The sequence below is a fragment of the Panicum virgatum genome, chromosome 4K (genome assembly GCF_016808335.1).
Source record: "Panicum virgatum strain AP13 chromosome 4K, P.virgatum_v5, whole genome shotgun sequence".
NCBI lineage: Eukaryota > Viridiplantae > Streptophyta > Magnoliopsida > Poales > Poaceae > Panicum > Panicum virgatum.
In genome coordinates this window covers 35,823,888-35,846,076 of record NC_053139.1, presented here as the reverse complement: position 1 = coordinate 35,846,076, position 22,189 = coordinate 35,823,888, and the positions used below count along the sequence as shown (strand labels likewise).

The 22,189-nt window shown below is 44.2% G+C and overlaps 1 pseudogene across 1 annotated transcript; it reads left to right on the top strand.

The window, feature by feature from the left end:
* The first annotated feature begins 383 nt into the window (after positions 1-383).
* LOC120703742 lies at positions 384-11,643 on the top strand (annotated as a pseudogene). The gene is made up of 10 exons (XR_005687214.1): positions 384-680; positions 795-1,641; positions 1,735-1,847; positions 2,489-2,676; positions 5,885-5,990; positions 6,076-6,336; positions 7,079-7,267; positions 7,854-10,155; positions 10,790-10,996; positions 11,082-11,643. The product of XR_005687214.1 is annotated as a transcriptional elongation regulator MINIYO-like (transcript).
* The last annotated feature ends 10,546 nt before the right edge of the window (positions 11,644-22,189 follow it).

Below are 22,189 nucleotides of genomic sequence, written 5' to 3'. Positions count from 1 at the left end.
GCCACCTAATAAAGGGTGGAGGCAAGGTGCAGGTAGCATGGAGCGAGGAGAAATGCCACATGGTTGATGATTTGGAGTGTGGGGAGATGCATGATGCAGTAGTAATCGATATTCAATAATTCCATAGTTTTATATATTGACACGATGCATAAATAGAAAATCAAATATGGGCAATGCAATCATCGTTCAAATTTTATCAAGCTTCCCTTGTTCATCTGAATTTTTTTCTAACATTGTTTTGCGAAGTTTCATGACTTGCACCATAAACATTTTTTGGGATAAAAATTCAAAATTTATTCTTTTTTGAAAATAAAAAATTCAAAATTTATCACACACCGCAACTACGACCGCTAACACACCACCGAAGCAAACAAATCAATCCCCCCCTTAAACCCTCCTCGCTGATCACCGCCCCACGCAGCGGTCCGATCTCCGTCCCCTCCACGATGGACGCGCCGGCGAAGCGGCGGCACCAGCCCGGCGGCGCCCACCCGACGCGCCGCAAGGTCGTGGAGGAGCCCTTCCACCCCGCGGCGCCAACCCCCGCCGCCGCGGCAGCGCCCCCCTCCTGCCTCGTCGGCGCCATCGTCGAGAAGGGCTTCGCCGCCGCCGCGCCTTCCTCCGCCCCGCGCCCCTCCGTCCTCCCCTTCCCCGTCGCCCGCCACCGCTCCCACGGCCCCGTAAGCCGCCGCCCCTCCCAAACCCTAGGCCCAAAACCCCCCTTTTCGATTTGCCTCGTTGCCTTTTTGCTTGCGTACTCCACAACTGACCAACTGCCGTTTCCGGTTCCGCAGCACTGGGGTCCCGTGGCGAAGGGCGCTGGTAAGGATGGGAGTGAGCAGGAGGAGGACGACGAGATGGACACGGACGAGACGGATTACCAGCAGGTGGCGTCCGCCGCGGCTGGCCCGGTGAGGAGGAAGGAGAAGAAAGGGATGGATTTCAGCCGGTGGCGGGAGTTTGTTGGCAACGCTCCCCCCAAGCGGCGGCAGGGGAAGCCAGCGCAGGCTAAGAAACAGAGCGAGCTGAAAATTGATGCTGGGGCTGTGACTTCGAATGTGGGTGCTGCGTCAGTTGGGGTTAGAGAATTGGAGGGAGGCGCAATGCAGATTAACAGTGGACATGCCAGGGAAGGACCAGGTGCCGGAATTCCGGTTTCTGAAGTGATGTCCAAGAAGCCGATGAATCAGGCTGAATCGAGAGTTGAATTGGTGAGGCCAGGTGAGGTTAGGAATTCGGCATCGCAAGGAGAGAGAATGGAACTGGACAGTGGGGAGTCATCGATGGAAGCGGAGATTAATGCAGAGAACATGGCTAGGTTGGCTGGGATGTCTGCAGGGGAGATTGCGGAGGCACAGGCGGATATCGTAAATAAGATGAACCCTGCATTGGTGGAGATGCTGAGGCGGCGGGGGAGGGAGAAATCTGGAGGCACTAAGGGTGCGGGTAAGGAAAAGGGTATGGAAAACCCAGGGCTACAGAAGGCCAAAAGGGCTACACCAGGGGATTGGTTGATGGCTGGTGAGCATAGTGGCCGCTCTTGGAAGTCATGGAGTGAGAGAGTGGAGCGTATCAGGTCATGTAGGTTCACATTGGATGGAGATATATTGGGGTTCCAATCTTCTCAAGAGCAGCAAGATGGTACATTATCTGTCTTGCTTTGCTCTGCTGAGTTACATTAGCTTCTGTCGTGCTGGTATCCTTTAGATGACAGCCTATCTTCCCCATTTTCAGGCAAGAAGACCCATGCAGATAACGTATCTGAGCGTGATTTCCTTAGAACAGAAGGAGACCCCGCAGCTGTTGGGTACACAATTAATGAGGCTGTGGCACTTACCAGGAGCATGGTTTGTTTTATACACCCACTGCTTTTCTACTATTTGTCTGTTTACCTGGGAAGGGTCATTCAAAATGCCTGTCCACTGAGAAAATTAAGAGTGTGATTGTACTTCCACTCGCTATCCTATTTTAGTGGTTTCAAATAGGTTCACTGGTTGTAGCACGGTGTGAAATATTTATTGTGTGTTGGGTTCATGGATTGTGCGTTATTGCTTGTGCGTTCCATATTCTACTTGTATTTCCTCAAGTATTGGTACTTCATTATTTCTCAGTTTGCAAATTTCAAGTACATGATGTTCAGGAAAAAAGAAGTATTTAGTACTTAAATTACTATGTATCACATGATTTTGTTACATCATAGCATGCTAAAGGCGCTAGGTGAGGCAGGAAGTTGTTCAAAAATTTGGTTTATATAGAATAGTAACTACTTATCTTGTAAGTGACTGGATTCAAGTTCAATGTGCTAATCTGTGGACTTCTATATTAATGTTTGGTGGGTTAGGAATGCATGGCAAGGGTAGCAATAATTATCACTTTCTCAGGTTGCAAAGAGTAGTTTCATATGTTTACATGATCTGTTGAGGCCTGATTAAAAAAAAAGTACTTGCAATATGTCCACATGTGATAATTGAGATTCCTCAAATTATAGGTTCCTGGCCAGCGTGTGCTTGCACTGCACCTTCTTGCTTCTATTTTGAATAAGGCATTGCAGAGCCTGCATAAAATGGATTTACTTGATAATGTTAAAGAAGTGGACTTTAATGAAACATTTCATGATTGGCAAGCAGTTTGGGCATATGCCCTTGGGCCTGAACCGGAGTTGGTACTCTCTCTAAGGTAAAATATCCTTTCTTTGCCACTCTCTTTGTTAACAATGTGAGCCCATTTTTTGTGCGAGTTTCGCTTGACAATTTAAATGCATTGAGGAAGTATAGTGTGGAATTTTTTTTTCCGAATACGCAGGAGAGCTGCGCATCATTGTATTAAGAAGAAGAAATAGTCCAAATACAAAACATCACATCCCACCTTGGATAGAATGGGGGTGATGGTAAGAAGATAAAAGAACCTATTACAATAAGTAAATCGAGAAGGACCTGACCCCAACTTTTCTTTGCTCAACGCTAATGAGCATCTACTCTGCCCTCACCTAGGGCAGCAAGCCTCTTTGCCCCTGCAAGCAGCCACAAATGGCGCTCGTCCTTAAACTCCTGTAGAGCACGCTGCAAATTTTGGGTAGACCCCTCAAAGACACGCGTTCCGATGTTTCCAAAGAATCCATGCACCAAGAATGATCAGCGAATTGAACCCCTTCTTTTGCTGTTTAGGAATTTTCCTCCAAGCTTTCTTCCACCAATCAGCCAGGGAAGTGTCTCTTCTATTAGGTGCCCGGGTGGCAAGTCACAAAGTTCCTGGGTCGACCGGGTCAAGGAACGGGGTCGAGGGTCGAGGGTCGTCACTTTATAAAATTGTGGTATGAAGGGGGTATACCTCTATGGAACGATAAATTATTATGTGGAACGCGACTCTGATTCATCCGGGTCGATATCTTCGGGTCGATGCGTCTTTAAAAAGACAAAAACTATATATATATGTGCTACTAATGAAGAAACTAATCTGCACAAGCATATAAGAAACATACAAAATAGTACATCTAGATCATACTACACGTACTCAGCTTATTATCTAACAAAAACCACATCAATCCGCTATCAATAACCTTCTTATCCCAATTAAATCTGCTAGCAATGGGGCTATGACCCCTCTCAAACCGGGACGCGATCCAACCTTGAATGGGACACTGACCCTCTTTGACCCCGACCCTCGAATCGGAACGGCGTTCCCGGGTCGTGGGACGAGGCATCGACCCCGAATTCTGTGACTATAACCCCTAGGGGCTGCAAAATTGAGAACCAAAACTGCCTGGAAAAAACACATGAGGTGAGGAGGTGTTGCACTGTTTCATCTTCCTGGTCACAGAGTGGGCAGTGTGCTGGGTGAGGTAGCCCCCTTTGTTGCAACCGATCAGCTGTCCAACAGCGATTTCGGATAGCCAACCAAATAAAAGTCTTGCATTTACTTGGTGCCCACGATTTCCAAATTCTTTTCCAAGGATCAAAAGTAGTAGAACCGACAAGGAAGGCTCTGTAAGCAGATCTAGTTGAGAAAGTACCGGAGGATTCCCATTTCCAAAGGTGGTGATCCTCCATGGTGCTGAGGGTGATGTTAGATAAAGTGTCCCATAGCTCTAGGTACTCAGCTAGCCCAGGTCTGATCATGGAGGGCCTCTTCCACAGTCCTCTTGTTCCTCACCCTTGCAGGAACACTCATGTAAACATTAGGAGCAAAATCTTGCAGGCATCTGCCATGAATCCATCAATCAGACCAGAAAAGAGTGTTCTTTCCATCTCCAACAGAGGTGACAATAGAAATGGCAAACATCGCCGAGGAGTGGGCATGTACAGGGATCTTCAGACCAGCCCAAGGGCATCTGGGTTGGTTTTCTCGATCCAGAGCCATCTCATCTGTAGAGCCCAACTTATGATTTCTAGGTTATGAATTCCCAGGCCCCCCAAATCAAGAGGGCGCTTGACTTTCTCCCAGGCTACCAAGCAACAGCCACCATTTGCCTCTTTCCTTCCTTTCCACAAGAAATTTCTTCTGATCTTATCTATACTGCGGATAAACCACTTAGGGACTTTGAGAGCGATCAGTAGGTATATCGGGATAGCAGTGAGTACTGCTTTTACCAAAACTGCTCGACCAGCCAAAGATAATAGAGGTGTTTTCCATCCCGGCAGTTTGTTAGCGATCTTTTCAATCCAAACTAGAAGATCTCGCTTACGTAATTTCTTATCTGATATTGGTAAGCCCAAATAATTGGAGGGGAAAGCTGAAACCGGGCAATGCAAAGTGCTGTCAACTCTTTCCATGATATTGGTGTTGCACTGAATAGGGATCACACAACTTTTTTGCAGGTTTGTTTGTAAACCAGATGCATCCCCGAAGAGTTGTAGCAATGCTTTTGTTAACTGCAAGTCTTCCTCATTGGGCCGAATAAATAGTGTGGAATTATTGCATTGTTTTGACTCTCCCCTTATCTATTACTGTTACTGACATGCTGTACAAATGATTTGACTTTTGAGTGTTTGTACTATGCCATTTACATGAACATATGCATGGCTTAAATGTCATTAACTATTTCTTGGACTTACTGCTTCCTTGTTACGTGCACCTGTTGGTCTTGAACTTATATTATCAGATAGACGGAATAGTAGTATGGATTCAGATTTGCATCTGCTTATGATACAGACTTCTAGTTTATCAATAAAGACAATCATATCTGGAATATATTAAGTAATTTGATCAGTTGCAAAATATTGTCATTAACCTCTCAGATTTGCATAGTCCTTTAGCTTGGTATATTTCAAAGGTGGCAAGTGGCATCAAAGTTTGAAAAAGTACCTTCAGCAATTGGGCTTCATCTTATAGGCATGGTTGAGGATGAGAATTAACAGTTTGTAGCTTAAAGCCATCTCATATATTAGCTACCAGTCATCACCGCATCTATATGTGCAGTATTCCTTATAATACTAATGCTTCATCACATTACTCTTTACTAATACTAATGCTTCATCACATTACTCTTTATAATACTAATGCTTCATCACATTACTCTTTCTTCTTAGGAATTGCTTTATTGGTCAAACTATATTCTAGGGAGGTATGACCTATCTTGTGTTTCATATTAGGTAGACTTGGGGTGGACCTCGCTATGGATCAAATCTTTGTGTCCACTTTAATGCACACATGTTTTGTGCCTTAATGAGAATTTGTGTGCCTGTGCTTCATGAGGCTGGAGATTTATCCAGGCCTACAGAATTAGGTGTTTGGGGCACATTTGCATGTGTGATTATGCACTACCTTGTAATCAAATGGCATCTTTGCATTGGATTGGTTTGAGTCAAAGGCAGGATCTTATGATTCAAATTGTTTTTTTTCCTAATTTTGTTAGTACTTATCTGTTACTAACTGAAGCAAACTACAGGATGGCACTGGATGATAACCATGATTCTGTAGTTTTGAGTTGTGCTAAAGTAATTAATGTTATGCTGAGCTTCGAGTTCAATGAATCATATTTTGAATCTTCAGAGGTAACTTTATTTCTTTTTTTGTTTGAGTCTATTTCCATTACTGGTTCAAGTCTCATACTCTCTTTTTGTCAATCTTCTGCTGCAGAGAGTAGTAGATCAGGGGAAAGACATCTGCACAGCTCCTGTGTTTCGTAGCAAACCTGATCTAGATGGAGGCTTTCTTGAAGGGGGTTTTTGGAAATATAACACTAAGCCATCGAATATACTCCCACAATATGGTGATGATGATGAGGATGAAGGTGATGAGAAGCATACCATTCAGGATGACGTTGTTGTGTCTGGACAGGATGTTGCTGCAGGTTTTGTTAGGATGGGAATACTTCCACGAATATGTTTTCTTTTGGAGGTCAGCTTTTGTTTTTTTTAGTTGATGTTGCTTCTTTATCATACTAATACTCCAAGCGTGGACACTCTACTTTGAGCTTTATGCTTTTTTGTGCCATATATGCTCTGTTACAACAGCAGTGAAATAACTTCTTACTGCTTGGATTGTAGCACCTGGTTCTCACCAGGAAATTTCCAGCAGATTGGTGTGCACATTATCTGCCCTGGTCACACTATGGCAATTTTTTGTTTCTGACAGATGTATAATAAGACTAGTTGTGTTCAACTCTTGGTTTTTTTTTGCACTATTCTTTGGAATCCTTGGAGCATATTCTGGTGCTAGGTGTCAATTACTCATTTCATTATCATTTTTCTCTTGAGTAAAGCTTTGGTGCTGTTGCTTGCCTCATTTTGAGGGATAGTCTTGTACATTTCTGTTCTTCTTAATTGATGGGCAGGTTTCTGTCATTTCCCCAAATAAGCCACTATTTATTATGTTCTTTATCCAACATCTGAATATAACTTTGAATGTGTTTCCTGACTTCTGTTTTTATCCCTTTGTTTCTTGTTTAAGGGGCTCAGCCGTGATATTTGGTTGAATAGAGCTGTTTGTTTTGTAGTGAGAACATTGCATGTCACATATATCATTTGTGTAGCCATCATTGTATCAACTAATGTCAAATTGGCTCATTTAGTACTTCCTGTTCTTTGAAAAAGTGGTATCATCATTAAGGACCTTAAATTGAAACTTCTTTTTTATTCAGATGGACCCACCTCCTGTTTTGGAAGATTATCTTGTTTCCATTCTTGTGGCACTAGCTAGACACTCCCCACAGTCTGCTGATGCAATCTTGAATTGTCCAAGGCTTATCCAAAGTGTTACTAAGCTGTTGTCAAAGCAAGGATCAATGGAAATTCGCTCCTCACAGATCAAAGGGGTTACTCTCTTGAAGGTAAGTTCTTTTGACAATCCTGTGTTACAGAGTTAACATGATAGATAGTTGTCATCTTCGACTGACATATTGCACACTTATGTTGATGGCTTGATGCTTAATAGCTCCTGTAGGTGGAGATTATTGTAGTGCTTACTTTTCTGATCTCTTGATCTGGCTATCATTTCCCAGTCGCATGACATTCTTGAATTCTTCTGAATTGTTAGTTGAGCTCAGATGATTCTCTTTGTATGCTAATGCATGATAGCTCACAACTCCATATCAATTGTCACATGGCGTAGTTGGTTCTCGAATAGGTTTCTTTTTAGGCATGCATATTTCTTGCTCCTTGTCCAATCACACCTCCTTCGAAAATCTATGATCGACGTCTACTAATTGGTATACTTTCATATTTTATGGCGTATATATTCTGTTCAATTATTTCAATATTATACGACAAAAAATATAAGCATCTTAAAAGTTACTGCATCTCTACAAGTTGAATCATATACTACAAAAGATATGTTGTACCCTCTGTTTTCTGTTATTGCTTTCTGCCAAACAGGATTTTTTTGTAGCATCTAAAGTCATTGTTTCTTTTTCTTAGGTTTTGTCCAAATACAACAGGCAAACATGCTTGAATTTTTTGAACCATGGAGTTTTTCAGCAGGCAATGTGGCACTGGTACAGAAAAGCTGGTACTCTTGAGGATTGGGTAAGGTCTGGAAAGGAACAGTGCAAGCTTAGTTCAGCAATGATGGTTGAGCAGCTGCGGTTTTGGAGAAGCTGCATCTCTTATGGGTTTTGCGTAACACACTTTGCAGATTTGTTTCCTGTTCTATGCCTGTGGCTCAGTCCTCCGAATAAGAAACTAATTGAACACAATGTTCTCGTTGAGTTTAGTTCTGTTGCTAGAGAGTCATATCTTGTCTTAGCTTCTCTGGCACAAAGGTTACCACTTCTTCATTCAGTGGAGCAGCTTGCCAAGCAAGATGTGGGAGTTTCTGCTTCCAGTTACATGGAGGCATGGTCTTGGAGCCATGTAGTCCCAATGGTAGACCTAGCACTATCTTGGTTACGTCTGAATGATATTCCTTATGTGTGTTCACTTATTAACGGACAGAATAGGAATACAAAGCACATGCTAGAGGCAAGCTACTTGATTTTGGTGATTGCTTCTGTTCTAGGCATGCTTAATTCAATACTAGAAAGAATATCACCGGATGCCACTTATGATGGTAAAAGTTATAGCTTGCCTTGGATACCTGATTTTGTCCCTAAAATTGGCCTTGGCATAATTGGTAATGGATTTTTCAGCATCTCTGGCACTGTTGCTTTTGGAAATCTGGATCATCAGTCTTTCAGCAGCACATCATTGGTGCTGGGACTTTGTTATATGAGATGCCATGGTGGCATTGATGTATCATTGTCTTCCATAAGTTGCCTTCAAAGATTAATGCAGCTATCCTGGTCTGTTGACAGAGTGATTCAGGGAGCCATGAAAAGTTGTTCAGAGCATCTCGATGGATCTAAAACTGGGGCAGCTGGCAAGCTACTAGGAGAAGGCATCTCCAGTTTATGGCATGATGACTTATTACACTTGCTAAATTCACTCTTGCCAATGATTTCCTCGCAGTTGTCCATATTACAGAACATAGAGGTGTTTGGTAGAGGAGGACCAGCTCCTGGTGTTGGGTTTGGCTGGGGGGCATGTGGTGGAGGGTTTTGGTCTCTTAAATGCCTGCTTGCACAACTGGATTCACAGTTGGTCCTAGAATTGTTTAAAAATTTCTCTTCAGCACCAGGAGGTCCTGTCACTCTCAGTGACGGAGTGAACTCAGATAATGTGACTAACACAGCTGTCATGGCTTCAGATAGAATCAGTTCTTCACTTGGGGTGTCTTTGATTGCAGGACCGGGACAGATCTCTATGATGGAGAAAGCCTTTGACATCCTCTTTGAACCATCGATTCTGAAGTATCTCAAATCATCTATACATCCATTTGCCTCTCACATGGCATTACCAAAGCCATTTGAGTGGGACATAACTGAGGATGAATATCTGCTTTTCAGTAGTGTGCTGAATTCACATTTTAGATCCAGATTGTTGTCCATCAAGAAGAAGCATTCAGATAAGTATGCAGGAAATAATAACAGCTCCAATGTACCAAAAATACCAGAGACATTGGAGACAATTCAAGAAGAAACAGAGTTAACAGAAGCTGTGAATGAACCTCGCAGCACATTAGTGGTAGAGTGGGCGCATCAGAGACTGCCTCTTCCTGTACATTGGATTCTAAGTGCAATCTGCTGCATTGATGATCCAAAAGGCATCCTTTCGACATCAGGCAACTATATTCTTGATGTCTCAAGGGCTGGTCTTATCTTTCTATTTGGTTTGGAATCCATTTCAGCAGCCCCATGCCTTCATGCTCCTGTGATCTGGAAAATGCATGCACTTTCTGTCTCTATCCGTTCTAGCATGGATTTGCTACAAGAAGACAGAAGCAGGGATATTTTCCATGCTTTACAGGAATTGTATGGCCAGCATCTTGACATGCTATGCCAGAAGAACTATAGATCTCGCGCTGTCAAGGACGATGATAGTGTCGGAATGGCTAATCTAGAGGAAGGAAAAGAGATCAGTAGGCTTGAAATCCTAAGATTTCAGGAGAAAATTCATGGAAGCTATACTACTTTTGTCGAGAGCCTTGTTGAGCAATTTGCAGCTGTCTCATATGGAGATGTTATTTTTGGTCGGCAAGTGTCCATTTATCTGCATAGGAATGGTTGAACCAGCAGTTCGTCTTGCAGCATGGAATGCATTGTCTAATGCGTACGTGCTCGAGCTATTACCACCACTGGATAAATGCATTGGCAACATGGAAGGTTACTTGGAGCCTCTTGAGGTATAATTTCCTTTCTGGATGACCTTTCAATACAGTAAACTTGTGAATTATGAATTTCATTTTGAGTCATTACCTTGTAATCTGTTTGCTTGTGTTGCCATATAGAATATGCAATGTATCCTATTTTGCAGACGATTTATTTGCTTCCTATACATATGAAATACATGCCATTATTTTGTTTGATTATTCTGATTCAGTTATTCTTGCTGCTGGTTGCTTCCTACTCCCTCCATCCCAAAAAGGATGTGATTCTACGGTTTAAATCTTGTCTCAAAATGAATGGAAATCTGAGTTGCTCCGTACAAAGTCAGCTTTTTGTGAGCTATAAAAAAATTGGCAGATCACCCTGATCCATCCACGCGTGTATATTGTGTGGCTGTTGTTGGCCCACGTAGCTAATGTGAATAGGGCACCGTGTAAACTCTGTCATCAAGAATTGTCAAGATGCACAGAAGAACTGTCTAGATGAAATGATTGCTGTCCTGGTTCTCAGGTAGAGGGCAAGGGTACATGCGTAATTTCTCACGTCTGCTAATCTAACCTCGAAATTTGAGATTCACATCCTTTTTGGGACGGAGGAGTACTGAAAAAAATGATGGTCTCACTGCTCGTACTTTTTACATTACTCTTACAGGCTGATGAAAAAATTTTGGAATCTTATGCCAAATCATGGACATCTGGTGTCCTTGACAAATCTGCACAGCGTGATTCCATGGCCTACACATTAGCGAAGCACCACCTCTCTGGCTTTGTCTTCCAGTGCAGCACTTCTGGCGAAACACTGCGATACAAGGTGGTCAAATCGCTTCTCCGGTGCTTCACACAGAAGCGGCATCACGAGGTAGGTGTCTGCTCAAGTTTCTTGCTAGCACTCTTACGCTCCAACCCTTCTGTTTTTCATTAAATGACGCCCTGATTCTCAACAGGCTATGCTGAAGAGCTTCGTTCTGCAAGGCATGACACAGGATCCCGAGTGCAGTAGTAATGAGCTTGACCGGCGATTTGAAATCTTGAAGGATGCTTGTGAGATGAACTCCTCCCTCTTAGCTGAACTCCAGAGATTGAAGGCATCTCTCGGCCAATGAAAGCCAGAAACTATGTCACGAACTTGACATGTATTAGTTGTAGAAAAGTGCTGTTCATTCTGTTATTTATAGGATGTCAAAAGCACGGCGCAGGAAAACGAGGCATGAACTGATTAGTAAAGCATTGAGCTTGGATTAAACATCTGGCACTGAACAGATGCTTGAATCTGAACCCAAAGGGCAACATCTGAAATGGGGCAGGTCAGCGAACGTGTTATCCGTGGCAAAAGGCAGCACATGTCGGCAGTAGCACGAGCTAAGAAACATTCAGATAATTAAGTCTCCTCCAAGGCTAGAGATAGATACTAGCCTCATATGTCACGACTCGAAAAATTTAAACATGATTAACATATTAACCACATCATCACGAGTATCATTAAGGCATAAAGGAGCATTATGAGCATGTGTGCCTTGTTTTGAATTCAATCTTGTGGTTGTGAGGTTGTGCTAACCTAGCTAAAATTCATATCATATATATCTTGTATCTTGTATGCCTCGATTTCCATTTGTAGGGAAAATTCTGTCTAAAGTTTCAAATATATATGTGTACTTGGTATTCATGCAAATTTATATACACATATCAAGGGGGAGTTCTCTCTATTCATCGAACTTGGTGAATTTATTCATACCATATTCTGAAATTTTCAAGAAAATGAGTAAATTCTTCAGAAGTTCAATTCCAAGTCCACCTTATGCCTAGTGTATAAAGTTGACTTGAACATTTTTATCACTCCAAAATTTAGTGTTGTCATCAATTACCAAAAAGGGGGAGATTGAAAGCATCTAGGCCCCTAATTCGAGTTTTGGTAATTAATGACAACGGTTTGTGGATTAACGATTTCGTTTGAGATAATGAGTATAGGTTGATCAACGGATGAAAGAGATTTGGTTGTGAACGTATGGAGTTTCGGAGATGATGAGCAAAGCTCGGCTCAAGGCAAAGGTATAAAATAGGGCTTTTGTATTTTACCAGTCACAAGGCGTTTAGTGGATGAAAAGTGACCGGATTTGTTGGATAGATAGCCGTACTATCAAGAGGGGTTGTGTACTCATGCTTGACGGGTCTTTAGTGTCATTTTGCTCAAAATATCTAGTTGCATGCATGAGGGCTAACGACGTTTTGAAAAGATTTGAAAAAGAACAAGTTTGAGAGCTGACTGCACAAGCGCGGACAGTCCGCCCCCTGGGGCGCGGACGGTCCGCAATCGTTCCAGAGATCATGTTTGGCTCTGGTGGTTTTTAGAGGTGTCTGGCGGACAGTCCGGCCCAGGTGGGCGGACGGTCCGCAGCTCTAACTCAAATTGTACCAGAGAGGGTGTTTTCTCTGGTTGGGCTTATGATCCGTGCGGCGGACGGTCCGCCCCTGGGGCGCGGACGGTCCGCCGGCTATTTGACAATTTGTACCAGAGACATTGTTGTCTCTGGTGGGTTTTCAAGGTTGAACTGCGGACAGTCCGCTCCTGAGGCGCGGACGGTCCGCAGGCTAATTTCAAAGTTGTACCAGAGACGATGTTTCGTCTCTGGTGGTGTGGAACACTCACTGCGGACGGTCCGCACCTGGGTCGCGGACGGTCCGCCAGGGCTTAACGGCTAGTTCTGACACGCATTAAATGCACTCTGACTCACTGGTTTATAATGGTGGACGGTCCGGTTTTTGAAAGGCGGACGGTCCGCGACTTCGCAGAAAAGATTGTAACGGCTAGTTTTTGGAGGGATGTCTATATATACCCATTGCCCGGCCTTTGGGGGTCTCTCTTGGCCATTTGGACTGCATACTTGACATCATAGAGCTAAGGCATCCCTCTCACACACACTTGCTTAGAGATTGCATTCTTGACGGTGTGAGAGCTTCCTAGTGCATTGCATCAAGAGTTTGAGCTTTGTGGCACTAGGGAAACTTCAAGCAAGCGTCATCGACTTGTTACTCTTGGGAGTTGCCGCTCCCTAGACGGCTTGGAGAAGAGGATTTCGTGAAGCTCCTCCAAGGAGATTGTTGAGGAGCCCCGATTTCGGTTGTGAGAGGTCTTGTGCTCACCTCACCGGAGTGGTGAAGAGCAACTCTAGTGGAATCGAGGTGTGGAGCGGTTTCTTGATTCAAGCCGGCTCAAGATCAAGAGGTTCTTGATAGAGGAGCAGTTGATTCTTGGAATCCACCTCAACGTGGATTAGGGGTGACCGGCAAGTCATCGACACCACGGGATAAATTCCTGTGTCAAGCTTGGTTACTTCTCTTTCTTACTTTAATTCTTGTTTTTACTTTGAGCAATTTACTTTACTAGAGCTTGTTTTGTATATTGTCACCCTAGGTTGCAAACCCATCTAGAGATAGTAATAGCTTGACATAGGGCTTTCCTTTGTTACTAATTAAATTTCTCTAGTGTTGTTGGCTTTAGATTTTAAACCGCTTATTCACCCCCCTCTAGTCCGTGTTCTTGATCCTACAAGTGGTCCCAGAGCTAAGTACTCCATTAATTGCGGATTTAACCATCTTGGAGTAGTACAATGACTAGTGATCATAGAATTCATGTTGGGAAGCCACCGTTCTTTGATGGGAACAATTATGATTATTGGAAGACTAGGATGTCGGCTCATCTCAAAGCCATGAGTAGAAAGCTATGGAGAGTAGTAAGTGATGGATATGTCATTTTGGACCCAAAAAGTTTGACACCCCTAGATGAGGAAAATGAGACACTAAATGATCAAGGGGTTAATGTGCTCTTTTAGTGCTCTTGATGTGAATGAATTTAATAGAGTTAATAGCCTCACAAATGCAAATGACATGTGGAAGATGCTCATGGAAATTCATGAGGGCACATCAACTGTGAAGGAGGCCAAGTTATATTTGCTTAAAGGGAATTTTAGTGAATTTACCATGAAGAAGGATGAGAGTATAGCCGAGATGTTCAACCGGCTAAATGACATTGTGAATGACCTCGAGGGACTTGGATTTGAGGTACCGAATGGGGATTTTAACCACAAGTTTCTTAGATGTCTTCCGGAAAGATATGACATAATTGTGACCTTACTTGTAAGGTCAAATGTGAAGACCGCAACTCGCACACAAATATTGGGAGAAATTCTCACCCATGACATGTTCAAGAAATCTCAAGATGAAGCTCCTGGTGGAGAAATTGATGTGAAAAAGAAAAGTGTGGCATTCAAAGCTCAAGATAGCAAAAATGAAGAAGAAAGTGGGTGCCAAGAAGAAGAATCGGATGAGGAGATGGCTCTCTTTGTCAAGAGATTCAATAGAATGATGAGCAAGAAGAACTTTGGCAAGAGAGGTCAATTATCAAGAAAAAATCCTTTTGTGGACAAGACTTGCTTCCAATGTGGTGAAGTAGGTCATATCATTGTCAATTGTCCAAACAAGAAAAAGGACAAGAAAAATGATGAAAAGAAGAAGAAGAAGTTCATCAAGAAGAAGAAGAATGGCCAAGCTTATTTTGTTGAATGGGATTCCGATGCAAGCTCCGATGATGATGATGATGATGATGATGACAAGCCATCCAAGGGAGTTGCCGGGATCGCCATCAAGGAGGCTCCATCACTCTTCTCTACACCACATTGTCTTATGGCAAAGGGTGGTGCAAAGGTGAATTACAAGTCCGGAGGAAAACATTGGGTGCTTGATAGTGGATGCACTCAACACATGACCGGAGATCCAATGATGTTCTCCTCTCTAGATGAGAATGTGGGTGGCTATAGTGACATCATCTTTGGTGATAATAGCCGGGGCAAAGTCAAAGGAGTTGGTACAATTCCTATCTCAAGTGATCATTCTCTTTCAAAAGTATTGTCGGTTGATTCTCTCAAGTTTAATCTCTTAGCGGTCACTCAACTTTGTAATTTTGGATATAAGTGTAGTTTCACTAAAGATGATGTTGTAGTGACTAGCTTGGATGGAAAAGATCATATCTTTACGGGATTTAGACATGAGGATGTATATCTTGTGGATTTTGCTACTAAAGAGGCAAACTTGTCCACTTGCTTATTCACTCAATCATCCTTGGGTTTGTTATGGCATAGAAGGCTTGGTCATGTTGGAATGAAGCAACTCAACCGACTTTTGAAGCATGACTTAGTAGTTGGGTTGAAGAATGTGAAGTTTGAAAAAGATATGTAGTGCATGTCAAGCCGGAAAGCAAGTTGCAAATACTCATCCCACTAAGAGTGTTATGTCAATCGAGAGACCATTGAAATTATTGCATATGGATTTATTTGGTCCTACAACATATAGAAGTATTGGTGGAAATTGCTATTGTCTTGTGGTAGTGGATGATTACTCAAGATATACATGAGTTTTCTTTCTTCATGACAAGGCCGATACATATGACACATTCAAGAAATTCTTTACAAGGGCCAAAAATGAATTTGAGCTCAAGGTGAAGAAAGTGAGGAGTGACAATGGAAGTGAGTTTAGGAACACAAGAGTTGAGGAATGGTGTGATGAGAAAGGAATCAAGCATGAATTCTCAACCAAGTACACTCCGGAACAAAATGGTCTTGTTGAGAGGAAAAATAGAACCTTAATTGATATGGCAAGATCAATGCTCTCCGAATACAATGTTTCGGATAGCTTTTGGGCCGAAGCAATCAACACGGCTTGTCATGCCTCTAATAGATTGTATTGCCATAGATTTCATAACAAGACTCCATATGAGTTGCTCATTGGAAGGAAGCCAAATATCTCATATTTTAGAGTGTTTGGTTGCAAATGCTACATTCTCAAGAAGGGAACTCGGTTATCAAAGTTTCAAAGCAAATGTGATGAGGGTTTTCTTCTTGGATATTCATCTTGTAGCAAGGCTTATCGGGTCTACAACAAAACACATGGCATTGTTGAAGAAGCATATGATGTTGAGTTTGATGAATCCAATGGGTCTCATAATGAACAAGAAAATCTTGATGATGTGAGAAGTAATGGTTTGAGAAATGCAATGAAAAATATGTCAATTGGTGATGTTAGACCAAGAGAAGAAGATGAAGATGAAGATGGTCATTCTATCTCTATTAGAGTTAATCCTTCAACTTCTATCTCAAATGATCAAGCACAACAAATTGTACAAGACTCAAGTAATGATGATTCTCAAGTACAAGATCAAGTTGGTTCATCTAGTGCACCATCTTCATCAACTCAAGAACCCATTGTTCCTCAAAGAATTCATCATGTTCTTGCAAAGGATCATCCGGTGGATTAAATCATGGGTGATATTAGTAAGGGTGTCCAAACTTACCGTGTAGATGAAGCATTGAGAGATCCGGATTGGGTGAATGCTATGCATGAAGAATTAAATAATTTTGCCCGGAATCAAGTTTTAGATCTAGTTGAGAGGCCCAAGAATTATAATGTTATAGGCACTAAATGGGTCTTTAGAAACAAGCAAAATGAAGATGGAATGGTTGTGAGAAACAAGGCAAGATTGGTAGCTCAAGGCTTCACTCAAGTCGAAGGTTTGGATTTCGGTGAAACTTTCGCTCCCGTTGTTAGATTAGAAGCTATTAGAATTTTATTAGCTTATGCTTGCTCTCACCACATAAAATTTTTTCAAATGGATGTGAAAAGTGCTTTCTTGAATGGCAAGATTAGTGAACTTGTTTTTGTTGAGCAACCTCCCGGTTTTGAAGATCCCAAGAAGCCAAATCATGTATACAAGCTCTCTAAAGCTCTTTATGGTCTTAAGCAAGCTCCACGAGCTTGGTATGAAAGATTGAGGGACTTTCTAATCTCTAAGAGCTTCAAAATTGGTAAGGTTGACACTACTTTGTTCACTAAAGATATTGGTAAAGATTTGTTTGTTTGTCAAATTTAAGTTGATGATATTATCTTTGGTTCAACTAATCCAATTTTTTGTGAGGAATTTGGTGAAAGATCAGTCTAGGGAATTTGAGATGTCCATGATTGGTGAATTGAGTTTCTTTCTTGGACTTCAAATCAAGCAACTCAAGGAAGGCACCTTTGTGTGTCAATCAAAATATGTGAAGAATATCTTGAAGAAATTTGGTATGGAAGATGCAAAACCAATCAAGACTCCTATGGCCACCAATGGGCATCTCGACCTAGATGAGGGAGGTAACCCGGTTGACCAAAAGCTTTATCGTTCTATGATTGGTAGTTTGCTTTATTTGACCGCATCTAGGTCCGACATCATGTTTAGTGTTTGCATGTGTGCACGATTTCAAGCCGCACCTAGAGAATGTCATTTAACCGCCGTCAAAAGGATCTTGAGATACTTGAAATATTCTCCTAATATTGGTTTATGGTATCCCAAGGGTGCTCATTTTGATTTGGTTGGATTCTCAGATTCGGATTATGCGGGGTGCAAGGTTGAAAGGAAGAGCACTTCCGGTGGTTGTCAATTTCTTGGAAGATCTCTTGTAACTTGGTCATCAAAGAAGCAAAATTCCGCGACTCTTTCAACCGCCGAAGCGGAATATATTTCGGCCGGAAGTTGTTGTGCACAATTGTTATGGATGAAGCAAACTCTTCTTGACTATGGTGTGAAATTTGATGAAATTCTCTTGTTGAGTGATAATGAAAGTGCCGTGAAGATTGCTTCTAATCCGGTTCAACATTCAAGAACCAAGCATATTGATATCCGCCATCATTTTCTTAGAGATCATGTGAACAAGGGTGATATCAAGATTGATGGTATTAGCACGGATGATCAATTAGCCGATATATTTACCAAGCCTTTGGATGAATCTCGGTTTTGCAAGTTAAGAAATGAGTTAAATATCATTGACTTCTCAAATGTGGCTTGAAAACTAGCACATGTGGTATATGGTTCTTTCATGCACTCTTTGTTTCATTTTTCTGAATTTTTGAGGTATTTTTGAGCCATTTATGAGTTTTCAAGATTTTACTCGATTTATTTTTGAATTCTTGTTGTAACTTGCTCATATGAATCTTTTGAACGTTTTCATGTAAAATTTGAGATTTTTGGATTTTTATATGAGCAATGATCCCAAATTGAAGTTGGAATTGAGAAAGTTGGCAGAATTCAGACTTGTCAGATTTTTGGTAGCGCGGACGGTCCGCGGGTAAGAGGCGGACTGAAGCGTCCCCTCATAAGAGAAGACTTAAATGTGATACAAACATCAGTCCCAGGAGGCTGATGCCACATTTATTACATCAGATGGTTCATTACCGTACAAACCTCCGAGGAGGACACTCGATACAGATAATAATAACTAGTAACCAAGCTACAACATAACACCAGACCGCAACCCACATGGGGTCTAGCTCGGGCTCAGAGTACTGCGTCAGCGAAAGCATCTCGAACAGGGCCGGTTCCACAGGCAAGGTTGGGTGTAGAACGATAACCCTACTCGGCGTCGTCTGGTATGAAGTCTGGGTCTTCTTCTGTAAAAAGTAAGAATGGGGTGAGTACAAACGTACTCAGCAAGTCCAACCACACCCACGGAGGGGGGTTACATCAGAAAAATATGCACAGGTAAATCAAGGGTGAGGTTACGGTTTAATTTGCCGAAAGCTAAATTTTATGCAGGGGTTTATTTAGCAGAAAACATTTCAGACACCAGTTTTTGTAATGAGTAACACGGAGTTCAAGTTTTAACTGCTACCGGACTCCCTGTCCGTCGTAGCACACGGCACAACTGCCGGACACAATTCCAAAACAACTCACGCTAACCCATCCCCAAAGAAACACTAGTTATGTGACCACACCGTAACTCGCCCAATACCGTGGGCCCGGACTATTCGAATAGATTCTTAACTCTGCAGAGGTGTGCAACTTTACCCACAAGCGGGTACCACAACACGAGCACCGAAGTGTCGATGTAGATCCCGACATAGCCATTACCCACCTTAGCTAGACCTGACTAGCCATCACGGGATGCACCAAGGGGTCATCGACCGTTCACTTAGGTATAACCGGGCATAAGTCACTCGGGCTTATCCCTTTTCCTTAGTCACCCGTTGCTCTCAGCTCTCCTGATGGCTATCAAATTAACTAGTGGGATTTATGCTAAGCCGTTACCCATTCAACAGTCGAGTGGTTTGCACGATAGTGGAGTTAGGTGAGATGACACACCAACTCGGTCCTTAGACACGACAAGATGGATATCTCCCTTCTTTGCTCTGCCACATTGGCACGAGCACACCAAATGGCAAATCCGTAGAAATGCCATCCATCCCGTCCAAACTTTCTTTACAAAAGCACCACATTTATCCCATCCCAAATACGCACACATTTTCTTTATAAAAAAAATAAATCGTATTATGAGTAAAGTCCTAAGCGTTCTAATATCGATTAACGTCCAAGCAAAATCAGACATTAATCTAGGTGGTCAAGGAATGGTCGTCACAAATCAAGGGGTGGCTATCCAACCGTGTTTTCATGCAAGCAAAACTTATGCAATTTTATAAAACAGGTCATTGGGTTGTGTTTATAAAAACTAGGACAGAAACATGCATCAAAGGATGGGATTGAATTTGCCGTCTTCATAGCCTTCGGGGAGGTCCTGTCCTTCGGGCTCGGGGTCGCAGAACAGGTCCTCGTTCACCTGCTCACAGTACTGCTCGTTGACGGGCTCTCCTTCGTTCACTCCGTGGTCTACAGCGCACACCAACAAGCACACAATCAAAACACGGAAAATAAAGATCTATCGTTGAGCTCAAATCGGAAACACATAAGATGTAGGGTTCGGAGTAATATTTTTGGGTGGATTCCTAATGGCATGGTCAAAACTATGTCATGAGAGGCGTGGTAAAGTTTTAGGTTGATCCGAGATCGTTTGGCGCATGAAATGATGGGTTACATAAAGGGTTAGGGGTTAAACAGGGGTCCAGGGGCCTATTTGTAAATATAACTGAGAATGCAGGGGCTTGGTTGATAATTTAGAAATTATTTGGGTTATTCTAAAAAGGGTCAGGGGCTTAGTTGTAAATGTTTTCATAAGGTGGGAGGATTTGTCTTGAATTATAATAAGAGAAGGGGTTATTTTTGCAAAAAGGTAAAAAGGTGGGAGGTTTCTTTACTAATTAGGGGAAAAGCTAGGGGGTTTTGGGCATATTGCCCTGTCCTCTTCCTTCCCCCGCACTGGGAAACAGGGGAGGGGGGAGGCGCTCGTCGGCGGCGACCGATTCGGCCGCTCTGGGCCACGGCGGCAGCCGGGGTGAGGGGGAAAAGGAGCAGGGGGGCACGGCGGCTTGATTCCCCACTTGGCTTGACTTGAGGTGGAGCGAGGCGGCGGGTCTTCGAGAGCGGGCGGCGGCGGCCACCGGAGTCCGGCAGGGCGACGCTGCAGCTGAGGAGAGAAGGGCCGTGGGGGTCAGTGAGGTCGGGGTGGTGGGTGCGGAGCTCGGAGGCGCCCCTTGGCCCTTTTTATAGGCGGCTAAGGCGGTGGAGGCGAGGGTACGGCGGTGGCGGGCCGGCGGACTCCGCGACCGGCCTTAATGGCGGTGGGGGCCGTCTCGGCGCGTAGTGGGGGCGGCGGCAGCTGGGCGGTGGCGAGGCGACGTGACGCCTCGGGCAGGCGGCGACCGTGCGCAGGCGGCGCTGTTCCGAGGTCGCCGGCGCTATGCGGCGTCAACGGCAGTCGGCCGGTGGCGTGGCGTGTGCGGTCGAGCGACGTCGCGTCGCGGCGTGCCGTGCGTGCGCGCGCGTAGGCAGTCTGGTGCGGGCATGCTCACACGCGCTGGCGCGCGGGCCTGCGGCCGTGGTGCGGCGTGGCTGTCGCAGCTCGGCGCGACGAGCACGCGGCCGAGCTGTGCGGCGGGCCAGGGTGGGGAGCGTGGCCGGCCGAGCGGCTGCGGAGCAGGGGCGAGGGGGGACGCCGGGTCGGCCGGCGCTCGGGAGCGGAGCACAGCGGGGGGGTGTGGCGCGGTCGGGCCGCGCGGCAGAGGAGGAGGAAGGCCGGGCCGGGCGTGCTGCGTGCGCGCGCAGCGGCATTCGTGCTGCGGGGCAGGCGAGCTGGTGCGTGCACGGCCGGAGCGGCGCACGTGCAGGAGCGGGGTCCAAGGGCAGGCATGCTCGGGTGGAGGGCATGGCCGGGCGGAGCAGGTGGCGACGGGCCCGGCCAAGCGCGTGGGGAGGGAGAGAGGAGAGAAAGGAGAGAGGAAAAAAGGAAGAAAAGAAAAAGGAAAAAGAAAAAGGAAAAAGAAATGGAGAGAGAGAAAGAGAGGGAGAGAGAGATCCACGCCGAGATCGCGGCGTTGATCGCGGAGCCGGTCGGTTGCGTTCCGCGGTCGCCCGCGTGCGCTGACGAGGCCACAGGGAAAAGGGGTCGAGATGCTGGAGATCGGACGATTGGAACAGGGAAAAGTTCCAGGAATTAGGGCGGACTTTGAGCTCAACGATGGAATACTTGGTTTTGAAAATAATTATCGCTCGTTTTAATTTAGCGGATTTTTGGGATGTTACAAACCTACCCCACTTAAAATGAATCTCGTCCTCGAGATTCGATTGGCTCCTAAACAGGTGGGGAAATTCCTTCTTTAGAGCGTCTTCGCGTTCCCATGTCGCTTCTTCTACACCGTGTCTGCTCCATTGGACTCTACAGATTCGCACTTCGGAGTTTCTAGTCCTCCTGGTGATAGTATCTAGAATCTTGATCGGTATTTCCTGGTACCGCAGGTCTGGCTGTAAATCTATTGTTTCTACTGGCACGTGTTCTGCCTCGGGTACCCTCAAACACCTTCTTAATTGCGAGACATGAAAGACTAGATGGATATCCGACATTTCCTCCGGTAGCTCTAGGCGATATGCTACTGTTCCAACTTTCTTTAGAACTTGGTATGTGATGAGGACACCACGAGTACGTCTACACCAGCAACACCTTCTCTAGCGTCTCCAGATGCACCTCCACCCCAGGCGCCACCTTTTGGGCCAATCACTCGGGCTCGTGCAAGAGAATTGAACTTCGTCATGCTACTGAAGAATGAAGGCCCAGAAGAATAGAAGCTGGCCCAACAGAGGCCCTTG